At 42.7% G+C, this 13,215-nt stretch overlaps 1 long non-coding RNA gene across 1 annotated transcript; it reads left to right on the top strand.

Moving 5' to 3' along the window:
• Window positions 1–938: 938 nt before the first annotated feature.
• Window positions 939–2,257, top strand: LOC115580016 (uncharacterized). Its single transcript, XR_003983789.1, has 2 exons — window positions 939–1,286; window positions 1,858–2,257. It is a non-coding gene; the product is annotated as an uncharacterized LOC115580016 (long non-coding RNA).
• The last annotated feature ends 10,958 nt before the right edge of the window (window positions 2,258–13,215 follow it).

Genomic DNA, 13,215 nt, shown 5'->3' with positions numbered 1-13,215 from the left:
GACACGCTTATATGGGTGCTCAGAATGGTTGTCTAATACGGGAATGGATATGTTTCTACTTTCCCTTCCACCTTGCTGTTTGCAGCGTTGGGGCCCATATTTTTAAAGTATGTGTCTTATACCAGAAAAACATTTATTCATTGAGGTATTTCTAAATGTATTTCTAAAGTCTAATTGCTTTGCCTTTGCATTTCTGTAAGATCAGTGACAAAATAAAATACGACAAGTGACAATCACATATTAATTTATTGAGAACTATTTTAAAAATTCTATATTTTTGAAAATCTAAGTCTCGACAAGGATGTTCAGTACGGTCGGGGTATTACAGGTGTGTAAAGTACCTACATCCTGCCTAACTGAGCTGCTCGTGAGTAGGGACCTCTGAGAGATGTTTGGGTGCTGCTCTACACACAGCAACCTCTTTTTTAGACAGAAATCATTTAAATTCAATTTAGTATGTGGGACTTAATGCACATTCTCAGTGCCTCTCTGAGAATGTCGCTAAAGGAGACCAAAAGTTGCTAACCTTAATTTAGAAATGGAGTCCACAAACATAAACAAACCTCTGGCTACCAGCACAGCACAGTCGTTCTACAGAGCCCCTTGAAAATAGAAAAAAACTTTTACCTGTAGGTTAGGTTGGTTACCAAAATAAGAACTTAGTGCCAAATTTCAGTACTTACAGGAGAACTTCGGTCGCTTTAAACATGCAGCTTCATTGCTCAAGCTACCCTTGACTTGCCAGTACCGAAGACGCGAACAAATTTGGTCCAACCATTACAGAGCTCCGTGAACGGAGACTTAGCATTGAACGCTAACAGCATGGGGTCAGAACTTTGCACTGTGTTTTAAGCGTCTTAACATGCTCCACATCTCACACCAAAAGTTATGCAACATCAGCAGACACCTTACAACACAGCACTGTAGCGTGTGTAACCCAGTGAAAGAAAACAGGTTAAAAGTAATGATTGTTGATCTAGATGTACTATTTCTATGCTGAGAAAGCGAGAGATGACAGGCCAGTCAGAACACAGAGTTCAGCAAGTCCGCCTCTGCCTGGGCGTGATTGACAGATCATGACCTACCAGCATGAGCGGATGTGTGCGGAAGAGAGGAGACGTACTCATAGCGAACGGAGCACTATCAAGAGAAGAGAAGTGAATTAGCAAGTTAAGTTCGTAGTTGCTAAAACGTATAGTTTATGCACGCCAGTGATTCAACATAGAAGAGACTATCCAGGGACGGCCCGGAGTGGGAAAGTCCCGTTTTTTCCTCAGTCGATCTCGGTAAGCGTTGTGCTAATGTTGCTAACCATGTGTGCTGTGTCAAGTAGCATGCCTGCTATTGAGTTGGTCGATGCTAGCGGCCTAGCGGCTAATAGCAAGCAAAATCGCAATGTTAATGCTGCTAATTAGTCAACTTAACAGTATTATATGAGAAGGAAGTATTGAAATACCTTAACATGTTCATTTTGTTGTGTTATTCTTTAAAGATGTGAATGGTTAAACATTTTAATGTGAGAGATGTCAGTTATGTAAATGCACTTGTATTTTCACTTGAGAGTGGGCATTGCAAATGTCAGCAGAGCCATATGTGACAGATATACGGCTCATAATCTTTACAGTAGAATACAGTAATGTATGCTGATTATATGATATTACTGTGAAATGATTCATATTGATTGAGATTTAAAGTTATTGAACTGAACCGAAGTGTAATGAAAGGCCTAAAATGTAATAATTAAGTATTATATTGTATGTCATGCTTAGTGTTACATTTTTGTTATGCTTTGGAGTGATAGTTGTACAACGAATATATTAGGTTAAATGTTAAATTCCTGTTTGTAAAACAAAACAGGTCAGGTCTTATGGATGGAGTGAGAGCTTCTTCAGGAGATTCATTCCAATTGATGGCGAGCTTCCCAGCGTGATTCTGAACCGATTCATCAAATACTCCATCTGGTGGTAGGGTGGTGCCAGCCGCAGGACTGTCACACATTCACCTACATTTGCTCATATCCCAGGAACATTGATAAGAACACTGGACACTTGAATGATAAGGAATCTTCAGACAGTGGATTTGAAAGACACTTTACTGTGATAGTTATCACAGCACAGACAGACTTTACTGACTTTTTGACTGACCAGATTTATTATTTTAAAGGGCCCATTTTTATTTCATTGTCATTTATGTGTTATTCATGGTGTGTGAATTATCACCTGAAAGTTCATTTCACTAAACATTCAGTTGAAACCTACCTTGTCGTCTGTGTACTTTCCTGTATGGTTATTGTAGTCTCTTCCCTTAGCTCCTTATGAACCTAGAGTACTAGTGTATTAACCAGGAGTGGGTTACATGGAAAAAACTTGGCGAGAGCTAGCCAGGAGCTTTGTGGACAGACTGCAATCATACATGAAGGTCACCTGTAACTAGCAACATTTTGATTTGAATAGCAGTATTTTGTTGCATATGGTGTTTATTTTTCTGGTCAAAGATATAAAACTTTTTTGAGTGATACACTTCAAAAATGGAGATTGTTGAGAAAGAGAATATCAAAGTACCAAACTCGCTCATAATTAGTGGGCTGTCTCACACCTCTGTAGATGAGGAGATTGCGGATTACCTAAAGCAGTATGGGTTAATTGCAAGGATAGTTCGTATTGATAACTCTGAGTCTGAATTTCACAAACAGGCCATTGTTGAGTTTGAATCAGGTGAAGCAGTACAGACAATTGAAGCCATATTACCATTAGAGAGGCCAAGTTCTGCAGACCCTAAGATCATTCACCATGTACAAACCCTGTCTAGTGTCTACAGCGGTAATGCAGGCACTAAGGTCACTCATACATTTCTATCTGAGCTTAAAGACATAGCCAAACTGAGTGGAAAGTCCTTTGAGGACATTTTACGAGAGGAGCTAACTAGGATAACAGACACCATTAATGACCCTAACCAACCAGTGAGTGAGGAGTTAACGACCCCTTCTACAACTGCCATAGCTCCACCCAATCTCACACAAGCTAAAGAGTCAAAACTTACCACTGTTGAAACTCCACTTCAGGCTGAACCTGCTACACCGCTATGTTCACCTGTACAAGGAGAGACCATGCATAACTTCAACTTGTCCCCTGAGCATCTCAGTACCCCAGATGTACAGCGTGTAGTCGTGGAACATATTGTGAAAAGCACAGATATTGCATCCCAGTTCCACTCTCCTGCTAAACTGAGGTCTTTCTCAGGGAGAGTCCCCTGTCCCAACTATGAAGTTGACTATGACACCTGGAGAACCAGTGTCGATTTCTACTTGACTGATCCCACTGTTTCTCAGTCACAGTTGGTAAGACGAATCGCCGACAGTCTCTTACCTCCCGCGGCTAATGTAGTGAAGCCTTTAGGTCCCCAAGCTCCTCCACACGCTTACCTGGATTTGCTTGACTCAGCGTATGCAACCATTGAAGATGGAGATGAGTTGTTCGCTAAATTTCTTAATACTCACCAGAATGCAGGAGAGAAGCCATCTGGCTATCTTCATAGGCTACAGTCATCCTTGAATGCAGCTGTGAGGAAGAAAACTGTATGTGCAAGAGATGCAGACAAGCAGCTACTCAAACAGTTCTGTAGGGGTTGCTGGAACAACTCATTGATTGCAACGCTCCAGCTGGAACAAAAACAGAATGATCCACCCAGTTTCTCAGAACTTTTGCTGTTGTTACGTACCGAAGAAGATAAGCAAGCAGCTAAGGCTAGCCGAATGAAGCAACATTTAGGAATCACCAAGCCAAAAGTTCAGGCTAACGCACAAGCTGCATGTATCAATGACATAGATGATTATGATGTGCAAACCCAAGATAACAGTATGTCAACAGCTGTGGAGCAGATTAAGAAACAGATAGCCAATCTCCAAGCACAGATTTCAGCTTTCTCAGTTGCAAAAGGAGAACAAGCTGTTAGGTCTAAAACAGCTAAGACTCAAAAAGCTAAGGCAAATGAGAACCGACCTATCCCTCAGATCCCTCAGAAGCAGTCACCAGGCAAGACCCCGTCATTGAGGCCCAGGCCATGGTATTGTTTTAAATGTGGGGAGGATGGTCATATCGTTGCCAGTTGTAGCAATCCTCCAAATCCGCAGCTGGTTGACACTAAGAGAAAAGAGCTGAAAGAAAGGCAACAGGCTTGGGACAAGAAAAACACTCCTAGTGACACTCCCCCTTTAAACTAGGAGTCGTTCCTATTGAGGGACAAATGGGAACAGGTGAAGTTAAAAGTCCCAACTCAGAGCATAAAACACGATTCACAGCATCACTAAAAGAACACAGAACAGCACAAACCAGAAAACTGCCTAAAGGTCTTGTAGGAAGTAAAAGCACCGCTAACGTTAAAGTTAATGGAGTTGACTGCCGCTCATTGCTTGACACAGGATCCCAAGTTACAACTGTGTCTCAGTCCTTCTACAATTCGCACCTGTCAGACTACACTATCCATCCAGTGAGCGACATACTAGAAATAGAAGGAGCAAATGGTCAGTCAGTTCCATATGCAGGCTATGTGCAGGTACGTGTGCAATTTCCAAGAGAATTTATTGCTTCTGAGCCGGAAGTTGAAACTCTAGCTTTGATAGTGCCAGATGTCCGTTCCAACAGTGACATACCTGTACTGATTGGAACTAACGCTCTTGATCCGCTCTATGAGCAATTTTGTGATGACAGTTCCCTACAGGCTAAATCATACTGTGGCTACCAACAGGTTCTAAGAACCTTACAGCTCAGGCACAAACAAAACTCAGATGGTCAACTTGGTTTTGTCAAACTGCGAGGCCCAGAGACAGATATTATTCCAGCAGGTCAGAAAGTTGTATTGGAAGGTTTTGTTAATGTCAGTAGTCTGAACAATGAGAAATGGGCGTTAGTTGAACAACCTACCATTTCATCTTTACCTGGTGGAATCTTTACTGATGGTTGTCTGATTTCCATTCCAACGCAGTCTCCATACAAGATCCCTGTTGTGTTAAGAAATGAAACCAGTCATGACGTTGTCCTACCAACTAACTGTGTTATTGCTGAGCTTAGTGTCCCTCAAGAAATCACACAAGCCCAGAACACTGCCAGTTGTCAGCAACAAGAAGTTAGTCAGTCATGTCAACTACAAACAGATAGCTGCTCAAGGCAACCGCAGTCTGCTAACCACACAAATCCACAGCCAGGCAACATGCCTGAGAGCTTCCAGTTTGATTTTGGAGATTCCCCGCTCCCGTTGGAGTGGAAGACTCGAATAACAAAAACATTGAACTCCTATTCTGATGTTTTTTCTCATCATGAGCTTGATTTTGGCCATGCAACAAAGGTAAAACATCACATCAGATTAAAGGATGAAACACCTTTCAAACTGCGGCCCCGCCCCATACATCCACAGGACTACGCAGCTGTGCGACGTCATCTCCAATCCCTCCTTGATGCAAAGGTCATCAGGGAATCTGAGTCTCCATTCTCGTCACCCATTGTGGTTGTCAAGAAGAAGAATGGTGATATCAGACTGTGTGTAGATTACAGGAAACTAAACCTTCAAACTATCAAAGATGCATATGCATTACCTAATTTGGAGGAATCCTTTTCAGCACTCAGTGGGGCTCAGTGGTTTTCTGTAATGGATCTGAAATCAGGGTATTATCAGATCGAGATGGAGGAGAGTGACAAGCATAAAACAGCTTTTGTTTGTCCTTTGGGATTTTGGGAGTGGAATCGAATGCCGCAAGGAATAACCAATGCACCATCCACATTCCAGCGCTTAATGGAGAAGTGTATGGGTGACATACACCTGCGGGAAGTGCTCGTTTTCCTTGATGATTTGATCGTCTTTTCCAAATCCTTGGAAGAACACGAAACTCGATTGACCAATGTCTTGAATCGACTGAGAGAAAATGGCCTTAAGCTGTCGCCAGAGAAGTGCCGTTTTTTTCAAACGTCAGTGCGCTACTTGGGGCACATTGTGTCGAGAAACGGAGTTGAAACTGACCCAGAAAAGGTTAAAGCACTTAAGACCTGGCCGAGACCTCAGACATTGAAGGAGTTGAGGTCCTTTCTTGGTTTCTCCGGTTATTACAGGAGATTTGTACAAGACTACGCAAAGATTGTGAAGCCCTTAACAAACCTCACTGCAGGTTATCCACCGACACATAAGGGGACCAAAGTAATCAAAACCGATGCCAAATACTACAATCCCAAGGAGCAATTTGGAGAAAGATGGACACCAGATTGTCAAAAGGCTTTTGAGGAAATCATTGGTAAGCTTACCTCGTCCCCAGTCCTAGGGTTTGCTAATCCTCAGCTACCATATGTCCTTCATACGGACGCAAGTACAACTGGTCTTGGAGCAGCATTATACCAGGAGCAGGATGGGGAGAGTCGTGCTATTGCTTATGCAAGTAGAGGTCTGTCATGCAGTGAAGCTAGATATCCAGCCCATAAACTGGAATTTCTTGCTTTAAAATGGGCTATCACTGAAAAATTCCATGACTACTTGTATGGAAACACCTTCACAGTAGTAACCGACAACAACCCCCTCAGGTATATACTCACCACCGCCAAACTGGATGCCACTAGCTATCGCTGGTTAGCCGCCTTGTCCACCTTCTCTTTTGATATCAAATATCGTGCTGGAAAGCAGAATCAGGACGCGGATGGCTTGTCAAGAAGGCCACATGGGGAGTTGACTGATGACAGTTGCTCTCAAGAGGAGAGTTCACGGATTTGTGAGTTTACCTCACACCACCTGGCTCCTGTGGATGTAGTCAAGGCAACTTGTCAGTATCACATCGTGGAAAAGGAGGAACCATTACTGTTTCCTTGTCTAATTGAGTCACTCGCTATTCATCCAGATGCTATTCCAGCTGCATTTGAAGAGGAGGACTCCTTTGAGGGGTTTTCCATGTTTCCCAAGTACAGTGACGCCGAGTTGGCCAGACTTCAGCAAGCAGATCCCGACATTAGTGGTATCATAAAGATGATTCAGTCGGGAGAACCAGCACCTGCCTGTCTAAAGTCTGAGTCACTTGAGTTTCGACTAATGCTGAGAGAGATGAGTCGGTTTGAACTGAAGGATGGTCTGCTATACAGGAGGCGACAATGTGACAACAAACAAATGTATCAACTTGTCCTCCCACATGTATTGAAGTCATCTGTGCTCAGTAGTCTTCACAATGAGATGGGTCATGTCGGGGTGGAGCGCACTCTGGAGCTGGCCAGATCTAGGTTTTATTGGCCTAAAATGTCATCTGATGTTGAATCAAAGGTCAAAACCTGTGAAAGATGTGTCAAAAGGAAAAGCCAGCCAGAAAAGGCTGCACCTTTGGTCAGTATCAAAACCAGCCGACCCATGGAACTTGTCTGTATGGACTTTTTATCTCTGGAACCGGACAGCCATAACACCAAGGATGTTCTGGTCATTACAGACCATTTTACTAAATATGCCATTGCTATACCTACCAAAGACCAGAAGGCCACCACAGTAGCTCGATGTCTGTGGGAGCAGTTTCTTGTTCATTACGGATTCCCAGAGCGTCTCCATAGTGATCAAGGCCGTGACTTTGAGTCTCTGATCATTAAGGAGCTTTGCACCTTAGTAGGTATAAAGAAAACCAGGACGAGTCCGTACCATCCCCGAGGGAATCCAGTGGAGCGGTTTAACCGCACATTGCTGAGCATGCTGGGTACTCTAAAGGAAAAGGAGAAGAAAAAGTGGCGTGAGTATGTGAAGCCACTCGCTCATGCATATAACTGCACGAGGAACGACGTAACTGGTTTCTCACCCTACGAGCTTATGTTTGGGCGACAGCCTAGACTACCCATTGACATTGCTTTCGGGTTACCAGTCAGAGACAGCTCAGTCACTTCACACTTCCAATATGTGAAAAACTTGAAGTCTTACTTGACAGCAAGCTACCAACTAGCTATGTCAAATGCAAAGAAAGTAGCTGACAAGAACAAGCGAAGGTTTGACATGCGGGTGAGAGAGGCAAGTCTGGAGATAGGAGATAGAGTTCTGGTGCGTAATCTCCGCCTCCGCAGTAAGCATAAACTCGCTGACCGGTGGGAGTCCACTGTTTATGTGGTACAGCAGAGAGCAGGAGACTTACCTGTCTATACAGTATGCCCTGAAGGTCAGGATGGTCCAACACGCACACTGCACCGGGATCTACTACTTCCATGCGGATTCCTCTCTGAAGTAGAGGAAGAGTCTGAAGAAACCAGACCCATTATTAAGCCCAGAACAAGACGAACCCCCATCCAACCCGATGAAAGACCGCTGGACTCAGAAGAGGAAGATGACAGTCCGTTATTTTATCCAGTTGAAATGGTTGAGACAGAGGCAAGGGTCCGTGAGCCTGTCAGTATGACTTTGCCTGAGAGGGAAATGGCAACTGAAAATAAAACAAGTCCTCAAACAAAATCTTCACCTGATCTGGAAAGTGTATCTGAAAAGGAAGCAGGAAACTTACCTGTGAACTTACCTGAACCTTCACCAGCAGACGTGTCGAACTCACCTGTGGAAAAAGGAAGTACAAATCTGACTGGAAACTTACCTGATTTAACTCTAAACAACTCTGAACCTGTGGAAAACAACCCAATGGAACAGGAACCTGAAAACAACCCCTGTGCTGAAACAGAAAAACACGTTGATTGGATGGAGACACAGAACGATGTAACTGAACTTCAAAGCTCAACTCATACATCCTTATCAGAAATGGGAAGGGATGAACAACTAATTGAGAGAGAGCAGGAACAGTTAACCACTTCCAACAGTTCTCATGAGCAGACTATTGTTGGAGCAGAAGGTACTCCTTTGCCAAGTTCATGTGACTTAGCGGATGCTCCTCAGACAGATCTTAACCAGCCAGCTATCGCTGATGACCATGTTTCTGTAGAAAACACAGATGGTGCCATTAGTGATCAAAGTATGGACACTGTACGTAGATCTGAGCGTTCAAAGAGACCACCTCGAAAGTTCACTTACCCAGAACTTGGAAATCCCTTGATTTCCTTTGCTCAGACTTTACTGGAAGGATTTAATAGAGTTTTAGTTGAAACATTTGAAAGTAATAATTCTTTTGAAAGGAAGAACATGAAGGGACTCATGTCAATTTAGAGGGGGAGGGTGTAACCCAGTGAAAGAAAACAGGTTAAAAGTAATGATTGTTGATCTAGATGTACTATTTCTATGCTGAGAAAGCGAGAGATGACAGGCCAGTCAGAACACAGAGTTCAGCAAGTCCGCCTCTGCCTGGGCGTGATTGACAGATCATGACCTACCAGCATGAGCGGATGTGTGCGGAAGAGAGGAGACGTACTCATAGCGAACGGAGCACTATCAAGAGAAGAGAAGTGAATTAGCAAGTTAAGTTCGTAGTTGCTAAAACGTATAGTTTATGCACGCCAGTGATTCAACATAGAAGAGACTATCCAGGGACGGCCCGGAGTGGGAAAGTCCCGTTTTTTCCTCAGTCGATCTCGGTAAGCGTTGTGCTAATGTTGCTAACCATGTGTGCTGTGTCAAGTAGCATGCCTGCTATTGAGTTGGTCGATGCTAGCGGCCTAGCGGCTAATAGCAAGCAAAATCGCAATGTTAATGCTGCTAATTAGTCAACTTAACAGTATTATATGAGAAGGAAGTATTGAAATACCTTAACATGTTCATTTTGTTGTGTTATTCTTTAAAGATGTGAATGGTTAAACATTTTAATGTGAGAGATGTCAGTTATGTAAATGCACTTGTATTTTCACTTGAGAGTGGGCATTGCAAATGTCAGCAGAGCCATATGTGACAGATATACGGCTCATAATCTTTACAGTAGAATACAGTAATGTATGCTGATTATATGATATTACTGTGAAATGATTCATATTGATTGAGATTTAAAGTTATTGAACTGAACCGAAGTGTAATGAAAGGCCTAAAATGTAATAATTAAGTATTATATTGTATGTCATGCTTAGTGTTACATTTTTGTTATGCTTTGGAGTGATAGTTGTACAACGAATATATTAGGTTAAATGTTAAATTCCTGTTTGTAAAACAAAACAGGTCAGGTCTTATGGATGGAGTGAGAGCTTCTTCAGGAGATTCATTCCAATTGATGGCGAGCTTCCCAGCGTGATTCTGAACCGATTCATCAAATACTCCATCTGGTGGTAGGGTGGTGCCAGCCGCAGGACTGTCACACATTCACCTACATTTGCTCATATCCCAGGAACATTGATAAGAACACTGGACACTTGAATGATAAGGAATCTTCAGACAGTGGATTTGAAAGACACTTTACTGTGATAGTTATCACAGCACAGACAGACTTTACTGACTTTTTGACTGACCAGATTTATTATTTTAAAGGGCCCATTTTTATTTCATTGTCATTTATGTGTTATTCATGGTGTGTGAATTATCACCTGAAAGTTCATTTCACTAAACATTCAGTTGAAACCTACCTTGTCGTCTGTGTACTTTCCTGTATGGTTATTGTAGTCTCTTCCCTTAGCTCCTTATGAACCTAGAGTACTAGTGTATTAACCAGGAGTGGGTTACACGTGTATGACTCAAAATGAATAAAAAAGTAGTTAAAATAGTGTGTTTGTGCAAGCAGCTACTTACCTGTTTGTTGACATCCGTGTGTTCCAGCTGGACCAAACTAGCATATCCATCGAGTGTGCACTTAACAGGCCTAACCGGCTATTGTAAGGCTCATGGCTCATGACAGGCTGTAACATGGACATGTACATTATGAACATGTACACGAAAATGCTGGATTACGTTTCCGTCTCCGCCAGTGAGGGAGTAAGTGCACGCTCGACGGATTGACTAGTTTGGTCTAGCTACCGGAAGACACGGATGTCAACAAACAGGTAAGTAGCTCCTTGCACAAACACACTGTTTTAACTACTTTTTTATTCAGTTTGAGTAATACACGCTACAGTGCTGTGTGCTAAGGTGTCTGCTGATGTTGCATAACTTTTGTTGTGAGATGTGGAGCATGTTAAGACGCTTAAAACACAGTATAAAGTTCTGACCCCATGCTGTTAGCGTTCAATGCTAAGTCTCCGTTCACGGAGCTCTGTAATGGTTGGACCAAATTTGTTCGCGTCTTCGGTACTGGCAAGTCAAGGGTAGCTTGAGCAATGAAGCTGCATGTTTAAATCGACCGAAGTTCTCCTTTAGGAGAACATCTGGGTGAGAGAGTGTCAAGGAAAGAGAGATGGCGAAAGCAGTCTGCAGAAAGAGTGTTAGACTTTTAAGACTCAATGCAGACAACACCCTGAAAATGTGAAGCTGATTAGGGCAACGTGCTGAAGGAAACACCTGGTCAAACATAAAATATATCTAAATCCCAAAGAGTCTAGGCCTACTGTGAACCCCACATGGACCACAAAATGTGAGGTGAGGCATCAACAGCTTCGTTGACACCTTCATGTCATTTAGAAACAAGTTGGACAAGTTATTGTTGGAGGTAACTTTTTTGCTCACTGTCTTGGTTAACATTAGCATAGTTGTTTTAACTGTGTTACCCGACAATCAATATTATACCAATATAACTTACTGGTACCGTTTTAAGCCAGCAAGGTACAAACCTCTACCGGTCAGCACTTCTTGTGTAGCTCAGGAAACCCACTTAACTTGCAGAGAGGAAGCAACAAATGCACACTGCGACACAGGCCTGTACTGAGAGACCCAAGTGCACATAAATGGAGAAATGAGCAAGCTCGAGCAGAGCACTCGGAAGGGAGACCGCAACGGGAACTGAACCAAATTCTAGGGATCAAGGCAGGCACCCTTGTATCCGCTCACTCCACCTATAGCCTGGCTTAAGTCAAGCAGTGGCTTTAAGATAACACCAAATTGTATCAACCCACTCTGGAAAATTGGGTCATTACTGCACCAGCAAAAGTAAAATTATTCAACTGGGTTAGGGGCAGACAGAGATATAGAAAATAAATTCAAGCAAAACAAAGCACAGGGAAAGCATATTAATGTGAATTTCTCCGGAGAATAATCCTGTACAGAAGCAATATAAACACTATTAACATTGAAAGGTAATACTGTCAGGCTAGAGGCCTGGAGAGGATTACTGGAGGGATACATTTAGTGTAAATAGGGTTGTTGCAACCCCAGCACCAAGGCACAGTCGAGGTGCTTCTCATTCATAAAATGCTGTGCTATCATATTAGGGACTGGCATTATTTCCAGTTCAAGAGCTGGCCTCGGGCTCCCCGGGGCTGTGGTGACAGAGAGCATGGGATCGGTCTATTGCATCAGTCACTCTTGGAAATAATATGAATGTCAGTGCACAGCATGCAGTAAAAGACCAATTGTTATGATAACTATTAATAGCCAGGGTGCTCTGTAAATAGAAACTTTTATTGATATAATGAATCACGGCGGAAAAGAGGAAAATGTCCTTTGTGCGCCCAAATCGACCTGGGGGAGCCGATTAGTTCGGAGAAAGGCTTCTATATATCACGATCCGATGGCCCTGAAGATTACCCGCTGCGGTGTAGGTTAGCTGTGGAACCTCGGTTACCATGGTGACATGCCCCGATGTAAAAAAACGAACAACCACCATGAGGTGTCAGCCAGAGTTCATTCAGATCTCAGTCTTCTTAATAATCTTGCTACATGTATCCGGAAGAATATACTTGCAAACCTTTGACAAAGACTGTAAGCTGTGCAGAGTGTGAACGCGCTGCTTGTTTTACACATATACAGCCCAGACCATGAGTTCACAGACGTTAATATATTATATTAATCTATTTTTAAGGTCAGAACATATTTTCTTTCTGTTGCTATTTTTAGAATCTTAACAGTGATCCAATTTTTTCATTATATTAGATATGATAATCTTATTACTGTGTGCCTTTAACACGACCACCTTAGCGCAACCGCTGTACAGTTACTGTGTGCACGCTGACTCACAAAGCCACCAGCATGACTGTACCAGAGGGCGGCTTCATGCCCATCACTGTACGTACGTATGTGTATTTTAATGTTCAATAAGTAACTTTCAGATATAGTTTCTTTAGTTAAAGTCGGAAACTTTGGTGTTTTATTCAACCTGATTTTTCAAATGACGCCTCATGTTTGAGATCCCGTCTGTCCTCAGAGTGTTTGTAATCATATCCATAAATCCATACTGGACAGGTTGTAAGTGTCGATGTGGGACTTTTGCAAAGTAGC

This window comes from Sparus aurata, chromosome 4 (genome assembly GCF_900880675.1).
Source record: "Sparus aurata chromosome 4, fSpaAur1.1, whole genome shotgun sequence".
In the NCBI taxonomy this organism is placed as follows: domain Eukaryota; kingdom Metazoa; phylum Chordata; class Actinopteri; order Spariformes; family Sparidae; genus Sparus; species Sparus aurata.
This window is presented reverse-complemented; position numbering and strand designations above follow the sequence as displayed.